Genomic DNA, 17,779 nt, shown 5'->3' with positions numbered 1-17,779 from the left:
CAGTCAGGTTAATTTGAGACACTGAATTGCCCTATAGATGAATGGGTGTGTATGTGTGTCTGCCCTGCGATGGACTGGCGCCCCGTCCTGGTGTTACTGTGTGCCTTGAGCCTATTGAAATACTGGGATAGGCTCCAGCACAGGAACTCCTGCATCCTGCACAGAGCCTTGACCTTAGCCCAACCGATCACCTTTGGAATGGATTTAAACACTTTTAGTCCTCCTGATTCTTACAGACACTTCAAAAAATTGTGAAAAGTATTCATAGAACAGTCAAGGCTATTACAGTTGCAAAGGGGGCGAGCCAGTATATTTCAGTGCTCATGGTTAGATGTCCACAGACTTTTGGCCATTTAGTATACATGTCCCTGTTGAGGTAAAGCATTGTGTCTGTGCTTCTGCAAACGAATGGACTCTGCTCTATTTTAACAACTGTGTAAACTGATTGTGTACAGCATGTTTGTGTTTGCAGCTGGTCTATTTCCTTTGGCACTGTTTGGTTTAAGTTGACCTGTGGTAACAGTCTGGGTCGCTGGCACTGGATCAGCATCCCAGACTGTTACCAGGGCAGTGGTGGCTCAGTGATTAAGATGCTGGACCAGTAATCAGAAGGTTGTCAGTTAAAGAACCACCATCACCAGGCTGCCACTATGCTTGCATTGTATTCAGTCATAATTGTAAGTCGCTTTGGATAAAAGCATCTGCCACATGTCGCAAATGTAGATGGCACTGTGCCCATTACAGCCCAGTTTGTGTGTGTGTGTGTGTGTGTGTGTATAAAGTACAATGTAATACACAAACACCCTTTATGACTGCATTGTATTCAATTGCATCTCACACCAAAATCACCTACTTCAATAAAACATGTTTAGCTCTTTTGTTTAGCTCTTGGAGATCCTACAAATGGCTACGTGTGCTACAGGAAGTGGCCCTTTGAGCCAGGAAATACACATCCTGTGCCGTAGCCAGAATTTGGGACTTGCACATCTCTGCAAGGTCATAAATAAAAAAAAAGTGTAGCTTTATGACTACAGAAATAGAAGTCCTTTATCACAGCTGTGGCTTAAAAAGCTAGCAGTGATGTTTTACGTTATGTAACTTTGAACAATGATTTGCTGGTGGCTAAGTGGGTAGCATTATCGCACAACAATGAGAAGGTCTTGGGTTCGATCCCCAGACGGGGCGGTCCGGGTTCTTTCTGTGTGGAGTTTGCATGTTCTCCCTGTGTCTGCGTGGGTTTCCTCCAGGAGCTCCGGTTTCCTCCTACAGTCCAAAAACATGCAGTTAGGTTAATTGGAAACACTAAATTGCCCTATAGGTGAATGGGTGTGAATGTGTGTCTGCCCTGCGATAGACTGGCGCCCCGTCCAGGGTGTTACTGTGTGCCTTGCGCCTATTGAAAACCTGAGATAGGCTCCAGGATTTCCCTTTTGGTACTTTTGTTTGATATATTTGCTCTTCCGGTTTGTTGGATTTTAGACTGTTTGTGGATTCCTCTTTTGCTGGTTTTTGTATATACTTTTTTGGTTCATTTGTTTGTTGTTTTTGACTACACTGCTCTTAGTGTTGTACTGTTTGAGTTCTTACAGTAAAGCTTCTCAGTGTTTTTATCCGCTAGTGGATATGTGACATGTGACTTGTTACTCCAGCGTAACAAAATACAGATTTTATTCGATTTTTTTTGTTAAAGAGTAATAGAATCTTTTGATCACCCAAGGCACCTCTGATAAAAGAATCTAAATATGCACCGAAATGCTTGAGATTATATAATACTTCAAAAATAGACTGTAAGAAACTAAAACGAATGAATAAAAAAATATATTTACTTAGACTGTTGTCATATTATTATGTCCATCTGCTTATATCTAGAATATAACAAATATACGTAATATAAATGGTCAGTTTCTGAGAGCACTTCAAAGTATTTAGGCCTAACAAACTGCTCTGAAGGAGGACACTTACATTTTCGGCATTTAGCAGATGCTTTTATCCAAAGCGACTTACAGTACTGTTATGATCTAAGCAATTGAGGGTTAAGGGCCTTGCTCAAAGGCCCAACAGTTGCAACCTGGTAGAGGTGGGACTTGAACACTGCCCTACTACACACTACACTGACAGAGCGATATTTATGACCACAGCTTTTGTTGTTGTTTCTTTATGTCCATCTGTTACATAGGAAATTATTTTCCTTAATCAACGATTAAACTGACAAAAATATAGTTTTAATAGTTTTATATAGTATTTTAAATGTGTATAAAATGTTAATCACCTCTATTCATTGTCACTAGTTTTTGCCATGAACATTTTGAGATTGAATTTTTAATGCAATTTGGGATGAATTGGTGCCTTGTTTGGGCTGCATTTCTATTCTAACACTTAGCATTTATGGGTGCTGCTTCACTCTAGGATAAAGAGGTTATTAAAATTAATTAGTTAAATGATCCATAACCCCCCCCCCCCCCTTAATTAAGTAATTTCCAGTTCCCTAGTACAATTGCTCTGCTGCTTGCACCACCCCCATGATGGCCATGGAGAGCAGCAGAGTAGCACCCTTCTCCTCCACAAATGTGCTTATTTACACCAGCCAGCTGTAAATTCTTGCAGAATGCCTTACTCCACATTTAGAGGCACAGTATGCCCTATGTTTCCCTTTACTACTCATGCCAGACTCACTGTTGCAGCACCAGTGATTAGAAACCTAGTAGCCATGTGCATTCTGTTTGCTTTGCTTGTCTTTGAGATGTGTCTAGAACTCCAGAAATACTGGAATTCAGTCCACCTGTTGCAATATGAATTAAACGGACATAGCTAAGAAAGATAGATCAGAGAACTGTGTGATTTTTTTTTACAAATTGTGGCACAAACAAATCAGGGCAATGAGATAATAGCATGGGAATAGAATGCCTTTATTTGCCATACACTGAACAGCCATAACATTAAAACCACCTCCTTGTTTCTACACTTACTGTCCATTTTATCAGCTCCACTTACCATATAGAAGCACTTTGTAGCTCTACAATTACTGACTGTAGTCCATCTATATCTCTACATACTCTTTTAGCCTGCTCTCACCCTGTTCTTCAGTGGTCAGGACCCCCACAGGACCACTACAGAGCAGGTATTATTTAGGTGGTGGTTCATTCTCAGCACTGCAGTAACAATGACATGGTGGTGGTGTGTTAGTGTGTGTTGTGCTTGTATGAGTGGATCAGACACAGCAGCGCTGCTGGAGTTTAAATACTGTGTCCACTCACTGTCCACTCTATTAGACACTCCTACCTAGTTGGTCCACCTTGTAGATGTAAAGTCAAAGATAATCGCTCATCTATGGGCTCAGAGCGCAGGGTCAGCCATCGTACAGCGCCCCTGGAGCAGAGAGGGTTAAGGGCCTTGCTCAAGAGCCCAACAGTGGCTGCATGGCGGAGCTGGGATTCGAACTCTCAACCCTTCAGTTGATAGCCCAAAGCTCTACCCACTAGGCTACCACTGCATCTATGGCTTTAAAAAACCTCATAAAAGAAGAAATTCATACAAAGATTTGTGTGTTCCAATCCCCTACAAGTGTACACAAACTTTTGACTTCAGTTGTGTGTGTGTGTGTGTACAAAGCACAAAGAGCAGATGTTTATAAAGTTAAACATGCCAACAGAGAAAAAAGAGAGAGCATATGGATGTCTTGGAAAGACGTCCTCACCTTTGACCTCCAAAGGTTCTGCCCTTTCGCTCGTAGACGACAGACTGTGGGGATCTGTGTTTATAATGCGGGGTGATCAGTGAAAGGCCGGAGTCTTTATGAAGTCATATGTTAATGAGCCTCAAGTGTCCATCGGGCTCACACCAGGCAGGGGGCAGTCGTCCTCCCTCATTCCTTTCAGACCTCCCCCTCCTGCTCCCTCCCTAGCCCCCGCCCTCTCTCACTGTGTCTCTGTGCTGGAGGCAGTCACTCAATGGCACATTACTTGAGGAAGAAAGGATGGAGTAGTTTTCCATCTGGAGTCTAGCTGATCTCAGCCAACTCAATGACTTCATTCAGTCTGGGCATGGGCGAATAAAGAGAGGGTCTGAGACAGAGAGACAGGGGGACAGCAGAGAGTACAGACACCAATTGTGAAGCGTGTTGCTGGTGTTAGTGCCAGGAAGCTGACCACAGTGAGGAACAAAATGGACTTTAAAGAAACTTTCAGTGAAAGATTGCTGAGAGACATTGCAGATAGCACCGGCACCAGTTGGCTTTCCTGTGCAGGAAGCTTCCCCATCATGACTGCTTCTTTAGGTATGTCTGAACATACTTTTGTTTGAATGCATACATTTTACAGTTTGTAGGGACGAGTGGAAGTCAGTGTGTGTGTATGCTAGCCAAGGAGCTATTTGCTTTAGCCATCTCTGGGAGGCTTGTATTGTCTTCTTAGACAGCAAACAAGGTAGGAAACTACCACCTCCTGCTAGAGTAGATCCTTTCTCTTCTTTTCTGTACAATTTCCATCTCATTTTGTGCTTTTTTTTGCTCTTTTATCACATTTCAGCTAAATTCTAACTTCTGACAAACATTACACTTACAGAGCATATTTTGTGCCAACTGCCATCAGACTGTATAGCAATAGCAGAATACACACATACACTGATCAGCCATTACATTAAAACCACCTTCTTGTTTCTACACTCATTGTCCATTTTATCAGCTCCACTTACCATATAGAAGCACTTTGTAGTTCTACAATTACTGACTGTACTGTAGTCCATCTGTTTCTCTGCATGCTTTGTTAGCCCCCTTTTCATGCTGTTCTTCAATGGTCAGGACCCCCACAGGACCACCACAGAGTAGGTATAATTTGAGTGGTGGATCATTCTCAGCACTGCAGTGACACTGACATGGTGGTGGTGTGTTAGTGTGTGTTGTGCTGGTATGAGTGGATAAGACACAGCAATGCTGATGGAGTTTTTAAACACCTCACTGTCACTGCTGGACTGAGAATAGTCCACCAACTTAAAAAATATCCAGCCAACAGCGCCATGTGGGAAGCACCCTGTGACCACTGATGAAGGTCTAGAAGATGACCAACTCAAACAGCAGCAATAGATGAGCGATCGTCTCTGACTTTACATCTACAAGGTGGACCGACTAGGTAGGAGTGTCTAATAGAGTGGGCAGTGAGTGGACACGGTATTTAAAAACTCCAGCAGCGCTGCTGTGTCTTATTCACTCTTACCAGCACAACACACACTAACACACCACCACCATGTCAGTATCACTGCAGTGCTGAGAAGGATCCACCACCTAAATAATACCTACACTGTGCATTTGTTTCAGGATTACTTGCTAGCATATGAGGTCCTGTAGTTGCTCCGTGGAATGAAGACTGATTGTATCCATTCTTCTGGCCAGATCCCAGTTTCTCACACTTTTCTGCAGACCTTATGCAGCATGTTTAGAGTCATCTCTCCTCCACACCTGAGCAGTTATGGCTCTTCTAGCCAGTTTCAGCATGACGCACTTGATCTCCTCCTTCAGTGGTGGCGGTTCCTTCACTGTAGTCTTGCCATCTTTGGTTCTTCCCAGTTTTTTTCCTTGATAGCTGTAGTTTGAGGAATCTGGAACACATGCCTGTTGTTACCTTTCTTTGCAGTAATAATATGTAAATTAAGGATATTGTATTGTTTATAATAAATATAGTATTTTTATTACATAGTATACATTTCCACAGACTTTAGGTCTGAATGATGTAAATAGCATTCTAACACAGTAAATATCGTCAGTATAGCAATAAACATTTAATAGTGGTTCATAACAATAGAATTGACAGTGTGACAGGACTTGTGCTGAGCTAGCAAATACCAGAGTTTAGAGGCGATGGCACTTAAAGATCTGGCACCGACAATACAAAATTAAGCAAGAGGGACGTTAAGAAGGCCAGAATCAAAACATCTAAATGAACCGGGTGGTGTGTATGGGACTTATGTATTGCTTTATTTTAAATTGGATACAAGCTAGAATCAATTTAGTCCAAGTTACATTTTGAAAGACAGTACCTCCTTGTTTCTACACTCACTGTCCATTTTATCAGCTCCACTTACCATATGGACGCACTTTGTAGTTCTACAATTACTGACTGTAGTCCATCTGTTTCTCTACATACCTTTTTGGCCTGCTTTCATCCTGTTCTTCAATGGTCAGGACCCCCACAGGACCACCACAAAGCAGGTATTATTTAGGTGGTGGATGATTCTCAGCACTGCAGTGACAATGACATGGTGGTGGTGTGGTAGTGTGTGTTGTGCTGATATGAGTGGATCAGACACAGCAGCGCTGCTGGAGTTTTTAAATACTATGTCCACTCACTGTCCACTCTAGTAGACACTCCTACGTAGTTGGTCCACCTTGTAGATGTAAAGTCAGAAATAATCGCTCATCTATTGCTGCTGTTTGAGTTGGTCATCTTTTAGACCTTCATCAGTGGTCACAGGATGCTGCCCATGGGGCGTTGTTGCCTGGATATTTTTGGTTGGTGGACTATTGTCAGTCCAGCAGGGACAGTGAGGTGTTTAAAAACTCCATCAGCACTGCTGTGTCTTATCCACTCATACCAGCACAACACACACTAACACACCACCACCATGTCAGTGTAGTCATTGCAGTGCTGAGAATGATCCATCACCTAAATAATACCTGCTCTGTAGTGGTCCTGACCATTGAAGAACAGCATGAAAGGGGGCTAACAAAGCATGCAGAGAAACAGATGGACTACAGTCAGTAATTATAGAACTACAAAGTGCTTTTACATAGCAAGTGAAGCCGATAAAATGGACAGTGAGTGTAAAAACAAGAAGGTGGTTTTAATGTTATGGCTGATTGGTGTATTACAAATGTGTTTTAAAAATTTTAATAGTTGATATAATATTTTAATGCAACTTTATATGATTTAGGATATTTAGTTCTTTATCTTTATTAAATGCATTCAGAACGGTGTATAAAGTATTTGACTATTCCAAAATCCAAGGCTTCCACTGCATTTCAATGTTGTCCTCATTATGCAAGTAATTTATTTAGTTTTCAAATGTATTTTTACTTTGTGTATTTGTGGACATTTCCTGTTATACATATTCTTCATTCCTCCGTGGAACCTCTAGATAAAGACTCCAGATTTAAGCAGATAGCCAAACACAGTATAAACACCATTACAGTACATTAGGCCATTCTGGTGCCCAGCATTACCCATGTGTTTCAGCCCCTTGTCAGTACCCCAAAGCCTTTTGGAATTCCTCAGTTTTCCCATATAGACATTTTCACATTATCCAGTACGTTCTGTGGAAAATATTAACCTAGTTTTTTCTTCTCTTTTCTTTTTGTATAATTTCTATTGTCTTGGTCTATAACTCAGTCTCAGAAAGTATGCTGTTTTACTAGAGAGAAAAGCAGATCTGACAGTTTGAAATATATGCTCAGGAGGATTTGCTAGAGAGCCATGAGTAGAAAGACTTGGTTGACAGTAGTGGAATGTTTCCTATAACAAAGCAGCTGTTATTCTTTATTTTAGTATAGGAAAGTGGGAATTTGTGGGGTTTAGTGTGAAAGACGGTAGCAGTAGTATAAAGTTAGCTCTGTTGGTAGTGTTAAATGAAAATGCATTTAGTTCAGCACTTGAGAATATGTGAAAAGTACAGTTGCAAATATATTAGTAATCCATTTAATATTACTTACGTTTACACTCACGGCATTTAGCAGACACTTTTATCCAAAGCCACTTACAGTACTGTGACAGTATAATGTCTGAGCAATTGAGGGTTAAGGGCCTTGCTCAAGGGCCCAACAGTGGCAACCTGGCAGTGGTCAGACTTGAACCAGCGACCTTTGCATTACTAGTCCAGAATCCTAACCACTTCAACTGTCCTCAGAATAAATGCCTTTATTTGTCATTCATACATTATACAGATGTACAGTACAACAAAATTATTTTTTCACGTATCTCAGCAGCAAAGTGCCAGGTCAGTCATTATACGGCGATCCTAAAGCCGAGAGGGTTAAGGGCCTTGCTCAAGGGCCCAACAGTGGCTGCATGGTAGAGCTGAAATTCAAACTCTCAACTTTTGGAATGATAGCCCAAAGCTCTACCCACCAGGCTACCACTGTTTCTATTACTTGAATCTCTGAAATGTGGACTGATTAAGATATGATAGATAAAAATTGATTCAGTTGTTTAAAATGTTTTAATTGAACACATTGATTAATCATGCACACATTCAGACTGAAGACGATATGTGCACCCTAGTGTTCTAGCATTTCCTTTATCTCCCTGATTTGCAAAATAGAGATAAAAGTTGGAATTTCATACCATTAGGGAGTAAATTCTGACTTTGCTGTTCCAAAGCACACATTTTCCTCTTTATAAACATTCTATTTTTAATTTAGGGTTGAATGATCGAACTTTAGATCATAAGCTGCTACTTTCATACTATTTTCAGTATCTTCATGCTATTTCCAACTCACTGCTCCCCCAGTAAACAGCAAAAGGATTGAATCTAATTCATTTCTTAATGGACTATTTGGCTTATTGTGGCCTGATTAGCTTTTAAGCATAAGAGAACTTTGGAATTCTGGTTTTAAACCTTTATTTTAACCTGTATTTTTTATTAGGACATGGCTCACAAGAATAGACATTTCTCTTTAAAAAACATGAGACTTTTCTAGGCTTCCAGACTATTGCTCCACATGTATTGATCATCTAGACTATTTTTCTGCATCTGTTTTAATTTATGATTAGAATATAATGCTTTTATTTGTAATATATATACATACACACATTTAGTACAATGAAATTATTTTTCCTCAGCTGGGGTCAGAGCGCAGGGCCAAAAAAATTCCAAACTCTTTAAACTGACAGCGACCCAGAGCAATACCACACTGAGAAGATCAAAGCATGGGTGAGCAGCTGTATCTCCTAATGTGCTTTGAAGGCATTTGACATTTTAGCCAGTGGGGGAGAGACTGTCAGGATGCCACAACAAACCAACAAGGCAGCATTTAAGCCGGTGTTACTTTAGTTAAATAGTAACTTTTAGATTCTGATTGGCATTCAAATGATTTAATTGTGTTGCCTTATTATTATTATTATTATTCTGAGATACAATATGAAATTGCACTGTTGTTTACTTGAACTAGAGTTTGTTTGTTTGTTTGTTTGTTTATTAGGATTTTAACGTCATGTTCCTACACTTTTTGGTTACATCCATGACAGGAAACGGTAGTCACTCACCACACAAGGTTCATCAGTTCACAAGGTCACATCAAACACAGTCACAGACAATTTTGTATCTCCAGTTCACCTCACTTGCATGTCTTTGGACTGTGGGAGGAAACCGGAGCACCCGGAGTAAACCCACACAGACACTGGGAGAACATGCAAACTCCACACAGAAGGGACCCAAACTGCCCCACCTGGGGATTGAACCCAGGACCTTCTTGCTGTGAGGCGACAGTGCTACCCACTTAGCCACCGTGCCACCCCTTAAACTAGAGTAAGGTAATGTTTACTATGGATGCTCTTCTGTAAGTCGCTCTGGACAAGAGCGTCCTCGAGTTCTGGGTGGAGGATCAAGTCAAGTGAGACTAGTGGCAAGGAGGTTGCGTGGTACAGAGCGAGGTTTTATTTGACCTCGAAGGTAGCTTGGGGCTGGTCAATTTTTGGCTTTGTAGGCGAGCATATACAGTATTTTAATAATTGTGTTTTATTAAGTTGTTTTACAAAGCAATGAGGAAAAAATACCCATTTTACCTTTTTAAAGGACTTTGTTATTGAGTTGTTTTTTATTTTATTTTAGTCACAACTCCAACCCCAAAGTCACTTGTCAGCAGCTAACTAACTGCCAATTAACCAGCCTGCAGGTCTTTAGGGGGATTGTTATCCTCAAATAGTAAAATGCCTAAAATTATAATTAAGAATAGAATTGTGATGACTAATTTGAACTGGGGAAAAACCCTTATAATTGAAATCAGTCATCCAGACTAATAATTCAACTATTAAAACATGTGTTTGTACTCATACTATACATGTAGGAATGTACTATAAGGTCAGATGAATCTATGAAAGAAAGTACTGTTAAATCCAAAAAAATCAGTAGAGCTAAAAATAAGTCAGGAGTCATTTCATAATGCTAACATGATGAAATTCATATTCTCTTTCCCCCCTTTATTTTTTCTCCTTCTCTCTCTCTGCTTTTGTTAAATTTTTCCGACTTATTTGCCATGAAAAGCTTTGATCATACATCATACTGGATTGTTTTCAACTTGGCTCAATGTGTGTGTGTGTGTGTGTGTGTGTGTGTGTGTGTGTGTGTGTGTGTGTGTGCGCCCATGCATTCCTTCTCTGAATAGTGGGTTTGTTAAGCCTCTAAAACTGAAGTCATTCTTTGTCTTCTGGCAAGCAGTACATTTAATCTTAAAAGACTCAGTGGTCAGAATAAAGCAGCTGTGCTAATACAGATATATTTAGCAATTAGCTTCTTTTCATTTAACCTCAGCTTAAAGATAGCATGACAGATATAAACATGTTATCACCAGTATGGATAATGAGTAGCCAAAAAAACTCATAGCCAGTTATATATATATATATATATATATATATATATATATATATATACAGGGGTTGGACAAAATAACTGAAACACCTGGTTTTAGACCACAATAATTTATTAGTATGGTGTAGGGCCTCCTTTTGCGGCCAATACAGCGTCAATTCGTCTTGGAAATGACATATACAAGTCCTGCACAGTGGTCAGAGGGATTTTAAGCCATTCTTCTTGCAGGATAGTGGCCAGGTCACTACGTGATGCTGGTGGAGGAAAACGTTTCCTGACTCGCTTCTCCAAAACACCCCAAAGTGGCTCAATAATATTTAGATCTGGTGACTGTGCAGGCCATGGGAGATGTTCAACTTCACTTTCATGTTCATCAAACCAATCTTTCACCAGTCTTGCTGTGTGTATTGGTGCATTGTCATCCTGATACACGGCACCGGCATTGGATGCACATGGTCCTCCAGAATGGTTCGGTAGTCCTTGGCAGTGACGCGCCCATCTAGCACAAGTATTGGGCCAAGGGAATGCCATGATATGGCAGCCCAAACCATCACTGATCCACCCCCATGCTTCACTCTGGGCATGCAACAGTCTGGGTGGTACGCTTCTTTGGGGCTTCTCCACACCGTAACTCTCCCGGATGTGGGGAAAACAGTAAAGGTGGACTCATCAGAGAACAATACATGTTTCACATTGTCCACAGCCCAAGATTTGCGCTCCTTGCACCATTGAAACCGACGTTTGGCATCGGCACGAGTGACCAAAGGTTTGGCTATAGCAGCCCGGCCGTGTATATTGACCCTGTGGAGCTCCCGACGGACAGTTCTGGTGGAAACAGGAGAGTTGAGGTGCACATTTAATTCTGCCGTGATTTGGGCAGCCGTGGTTTTATGTTTTTTGGATACAATCCGGGTTAGTACCCGAACATCCCTTTCAGACAGCTTCCTCTTGTGTCCACAGTTAATCCTGTTGGATGTGGTTTGTCCTTCTTGGTGGTATGCTGACATTACCCTGGATACCGTGGCTCTTGATACATCACAAAGACTTGCTGTCTTGGTCACAGATGCGCCAGCAAGACGTGCACCAACAATTTGTCCTCTTTTGAACTCTGGTATGTCACCCATAATGTTGTGTGCATTGCAATATTTTGAGCAAAACTGTGCTCTTACCCTGCTAATTGAACCTTCACACTCTGCTCTTACTGGTGCAATGTGCAATTAATGAAGATTGGCCACCAGACTGGTCCAATTTAGCCATGAAACCTCCCACACTAAGATGACAGGTGTTTCAGTTATTTTGTCCAACCCCTGGTATATATATATATATATATATACATACAGTATATATATATATATATATATTAGGGCTGTCAAACGATTAAAAATTTTAATCGCGATTAATCTCAGAATTTCATATAGTTAATCGCGATTAATCGCATTAAAAAAAAATCTGTGTAAATGTTATAGAAAACAAGGATTTTTATGTGAAATGTTACAATTAAAATGGTGAACACATTTTATGCTAAATGTACTGATGTTAAAAACTGCTGGGACAAGAGAAAACTGTAAGGGAGTTTTATTCACTCACATACTAGGCAGTAAATGTCAGATTGTAGGTTAGAATTTCTCCATCAGCAAACATTGTAGATCAGCGGTGCTTTAGGTGGGATAAGGCGTAGTTATTGTAACAGACTTTTCTGTGGTTGTATTGTGACAATGGTTTGATGGCCGTTTCTACACGAAGTGAGTGTGTTTTGACCCTTTGGGGCTTCCATAGTGCATGGACTAACGTGCTTGACTCAGCTTTCCGGTATTTGGTACCTTAACAGAATAAGTTAATAAAAGTGTTCTGCTCCCGACAACTTGTGAATATAGCGTGTATTTATTTCTTTATAAGTGCATCACTACAACGCTCGGTTACATTATGTTAACAAACCGCAAATGAAAAACAATGGCAAGTCCGACATTAAAACGTTTGTTTTAACATAATGTTAACATAATGTAACCGAGCGTTGTAGTTCTACCAGTCAAGTCTCAACATTAACTAGAATTTGCGTTAACGGCACTATTATTATTATTATTGAAATCGCGTTAATGCGTTATTATCGCGTTAACTTCGACAGCCCTAATATATATATACTGTATATATATATATATATATATATATATATATATATATACAGTGTATCACAAAAGTGAGTACACCCCTTACATTTCTGCAAATATTTCATTATATCTTTTCATGGGACAACACTATAGACATGAAACTTGGATATAACTTAGAGTAGTCAGTGTACAGCTTGTATAGCAGTGTAGATTTACTGTCTTCTGAAAATAACTCAACACACAGCCATTAATGTCTAAATAGCTGGCAACATAAGTGAGTACACCCCACAGTGAACATGTCCAAATTGTGCCCAAATGTGTCGTTGTACCTCCCTGGTGTCATGTGTCAAGGTCCCAGGTGTAAATGGGGAGCAGGGCTGTTAAATTTGGTGTTTTGGGTACAATTCTCTCATACTGGCCACTGGATATTCAACATGGCACCTCATGGCAAAGAACTCTCTGAGGATGTGAGAAATAGAATTGTTGCTCTCCACAAAGATGGCCTTGGCTATAAGAAGATTGCTAACACCCTGAAACTGAGCTACAGCATGGTGGCCAAGATCATACAGCGGTTTTCCAGGACAGGTTCCACTCGGAACAGGCTTCGCCAGGGTCGACCAAAGAAGTTGAGTCCACGTGTTCGGCGTCATATCCAGAGGTTGGCTTTAAAAAATAGACACATGAGTGCTGCCAGCATTGCTGCAGAGGTTGAAGACGTGGGAGGTCAGCCTGTCAGTGCTCAGACCATACGCCGCACACTGCATCAACTCGGTCTGCATGGTCGTCATCCCAGAAGGAAGCTGACGCATAAGAAAGCCCGCAAACAGTTTGCTGAAGACAAGCAGTCCAAGAACATGGATTACTGGAATGCCCTGTGGTCTGACGAGACCAAGATAAACTTGTTTGGCTCAGATGGTGTCCAGCATGTGTGGCGGCGCCCTGGTGAGAAGTACCAAGACAACTGTATCTTGCCTACAGTCAAGCATGGTGGTGGTAGCATCATGGTCTTGGGCTGCATGAGTGTTGCTGGCACTGGGGAGCTGCAGTTCACTGAGGGAAACATGAATTCCAACATGTACTGTGACATTCTGAAACAGAGCATGATCCCCTCCCTTCAAAAACTGGGCCTCATGGCAGTTTTCCAACAGGATAACGACCCCAAACACAACCTCCAAGATGACAACTGCCTTGCTGAGGAAGCTAAAGGTAAAGGTGATGGACTAAACCCAATTGAGCACCTGTGGCGCATCCTCAAGTGGAAGGTGGAGGAGTTCAAGGTGTCTAACATCCACCAGCTCCGTGATGTCATCATGGAGGAGTGGAAGAGGATTCCAGTAGCAACCTGTGCAGCTCTGGTGAATTCCATGCCCAGGAGGGTTAAGGCCGTGCTGGATAATAATGGTGGTCACACAAAATATTGACACTATGGGCACAATTTGGACATGTTCACTGTGGGGTGTACTCACTTATGTTGCCAGCTATTTAGACATTAATGGCTGTGTGTTGAGTTATTTTCAGAAGACAGTAAATCTACACTGCTATACAAGCTGTACACTGACTACTCTTAAGTTATATCCAAGTTTCATGTCTATAGTGTTGTCCCATGAAAAGATATAATAAAATATTTGCAGAAATGTAAGGGGTGTACTCACTTTTGTGATACAGTGTATATATATATATATATATATATATATATATATATATATATATATATATATATATATATATATATATATATATTGCCAAACTTTGCAGGAGAATTGTCAATCACTTCAAAAAAGAACATTTCTCAGTTCAAGGTTGCAAATAATTTAGGTCTTTCATCGTCTACCGTGCATAATATTGTAAAAAGATTTAAAGAATCTGGAGAAACCCGTACGTCAATTCTATGCAGAAATGCTGCCATGTTTTCTGGGCCCAGGTTCATCTCAGATGGACCAAAAATGGACCAGAAGCGTGTGCTGTGTGCCAGACTGTTATTAGCAAAATGTGCAAAAGCCAACATCTGCATGGGTGACTTGCATATATGTGAGGGTACCACTGATGCAGAGGCTTATGCTGCCATCGAGGTGACAGTTAGTCAGATAGTCTATGGTTGTTTCAGCAAGACAATGCCCGGCCTTAGAGAGGTATTGTAATTGTGTTGCACTGATTCCTAGGTTTGGTTTGTTATCAAAGCAACAGATTTTATATTTATTTTTATATAATTTATATTTATTTTATATCATTTATTCTTATGCAAAATAGCAAGCCTCTGCGCAAATCGCCGCTTTGCTCAGCACTTAGCTTGAATGCATTTAAAAAAATGACACAGGAACACTACACCTCTTAATTATTACCGGTCATATGTTCTATCCACTAGTTGAATTCATTGGTCGTTGTTTTAAGTTAAGCTTTGTTCACGTTGTTCATACTGCTTGAGTCACTTTTACTACGTCATATCAAACAGTTCATTTCATTGGAGGTGCTTTGAAATGGTCTGTGGCAAACTGGGTCAAACTTTAATCAGGTAAACTTTAAGTGCCGAGCAAATGCAAAAATTGCAAGCCCAATCGCAAGCAAAAGTGCGCCACACTCAAAAAAAACAACAGCACAGTTAGCACAAAAGGGGTTTTAAAACATTCTCACACTCCTACTATGCATCTGTGTGGAGCTGGATTCCACTAGCTGACACTATGTGCTTTTGGGTAATAAGAGCTTGTGAATTTTTGTTATTTTGGGGGGTTTAAGTCCCTTGACACCCATGGCTCGTGGAAAAACTTATTTCAGTCACTGCATCTGTTTGGTTTCAAATAGTTATTTGTTTGTTTACTGGTTTCTCTATGTGTGTATGCTACAATATGCTATATTGCTATACAAAATGCTATACGCTATACAAAATGTTTTTGCATCCCAATTTGGATATACCATATATGTTTTGGTACCTTAAACAGACAATAGAAGCCCCTTTTGTATCAACTTCCCTTACTTAGACACAGCCAATTGTGTCCAGTGGCTCCCCAGACAGGTCGATGCTACCAAAACTCGAACCTATAAGCTGAGACTTTTTGTTGTTGGCTTTGCATATTAGGTTGCTAATGCCACCCTGAGCACTTCACTTATTCTCTCTTTTTTTAGACAACCAGTTGGCCTCTTCCATTAAACTGATTAGGAGTATAGTCTCACAGAGACTACCAGATACTAGATTACCAGATAATACATTAGCTACTAGCTAGCTAATGAAATACACATTTGTGTAACATTAATTAGACAGTAAATATGTGTAATGTGTCATTTATGTTACTCAAAAATTAAAATGTTTATCGTAGTAAATGTGAAAGAGTAAAATATTTACCCGGGACAGTGGTAGCCTAGTGGGTAGAGCTTTGGGCTATCAATCGAAAGGTTGAGTTAGAAGGCGACTTAGAATCTCGGCTCTGCCACTGTTGGGCCCTTGAGCAAGGCCCTTTACCCTCTCTGCTCCAGGAGTGCTGTACAATAGCTGACCCTGCATTCTGACCCCAGCTTCCAAATAAGCTGGGATATGCAAAGAAAGAATTTCATTGTACTGTACAACTGTATATGTATATATGACAAATAAAGGCATTTTATATTTGATTATTTTTAGCTATTTTTTTTTTTTACAAATAAAATGTATTTATGTCTATTTTTTCAGTCAAGTTTTATAACAATGTTTGGAGTTTTATATTTTTATTAAGTAATATGTATTATGTACTTTTTTAGGAACATCTTTCTTTTGAAAAAAAGTAACTATGGTGCTCTCTTAAATGCTTTATCCAGTCGTTGTAAACTCTAGTAATAGGGAGGTACAGTAGGAGGAGAAGCGAAATATTGTAGGGAGTCTTCATTGTGGAGTGTTATGTGGACAATTTTAGGAATGTGTTTGGGTGTGTATGTATGCCAGTGGGTCTGTGTGCAGCCCACCAGTTCTTAAAAGCTTAGCCACCATACTTATTTGCATTCCTTTGTGTATAAACCAAGCAGTTAGAAAACAAAAGAAGACAAAGAAGCAATGCATATACTGGAAATCCTACATGACCAAAAGCATGTAGATACTTGTTAATATGATATCCATGTGCACTTGCTGAACAACTCATTCCCATAAGTGCTGTATGTGCTGCCAGATTAGCTTTCACCATAGTAAGTAAAGCTGGGCGGTGATGTTAGGCAACAAGGTCTGGTTCACATTAGTGTTCCAAATACACTAAAAGGTGTTTGAAACGGTTGAGGTCAGAGCTCTAAGATGACTAGTTCTTGGTTCTTTCACAACAGACATGACAAACTATTCAAGTTTTTGCAATGTGGTTGAGCTTGGGCATTGTCAATGTAAAAGAAAGGAACACCCTAATTATAAAGTTGGCACTATGCATTCAGACAGTAAGATTTTCCTTCCCCAATCATTCCCCAAATCTGAGTTCTTATCTTTACAGAAAACACTTAACATTGTACAGCTGCAATGATAAGTATACAACCCCTCAAAGCAAATACAGATTTAGAGCTCTAAACCTTTCAGTAGAGCTAGATTTTGTTTTATCAGTTGTATATTTCTTTATCAGTTTAATGAAGCAGCAAACACACAAAGAAAATAATTTAGTATATTAATTATATTATGTTGATGTTATTTTCAAAGAAAGTTCTGAATTCTGTACAGAATTATATAACTAAGAACTGATTAGTTTTTAGAGACTCTTCTCTGTTTATGAGTTTGTGTGCCCTTGTCACACTGCTAGCCTCGGTGTGCTCATGTGTGCCACACCCCTCTTCTCTGTGTGCACACTCACTCCCCTGCCATGCCTCACAGGTGATTGGCTCCCTGAGCTAATCAGCCCCAGCTGCTCCTCATCAAGGAGCATTTATAGGGAGATTATTCTGTAACGGTTTGTGGGCTAGACGGACAGGATGGGCGGACACAAACGCAGAGATGTGAGATAGAAACGATATTTTAATGATAACAAAGACAAGACAGGACACAAAACCAAACACACAACCTATGCTAAGCTAACTAAAGCTAAACTAAACACACAGGAAACCTAAACCCTAAGCTAAACAAGAACTAGACAGGACTAAACAGACTGAACAGGACTAAACAGACTAACAGGGCTAAA

At 40.2% G+C, this 17,779-nt stretch overlaps 1 protein-coding gene across 1 annotated transcript in view; it reads left to right on the top strand.

Annotated features, from left to right (window-relative positions):
• The window catches only part of tns3.2 (tensin 3, tandem duplicate 2), a 70,346-nt gene that overhangs the window by 34,450 nt on the left and 18,117 nt on the right, over nt 1-17,779 (top strand). The window lies entirely within an intron of this gene.

Source organism: Trichomycterus rosablanca, chromosome 9, assembly GCF_030014385.1.
Source record: "Trichomycterus rosablanca isolate fTriRos1 chromosome 9, fTriRos1.hap1, whole genome shotgun sequence".
NCBI lineage: Eukaryota > Metazoa > Chordata > Actinopteri > Siluriformes > Trichomycteridae > Trichomycterus > Trichomycterus rosablanca.
This window is presented reverse-complemented; position numbering and strand designations above follow the sequence as displayed.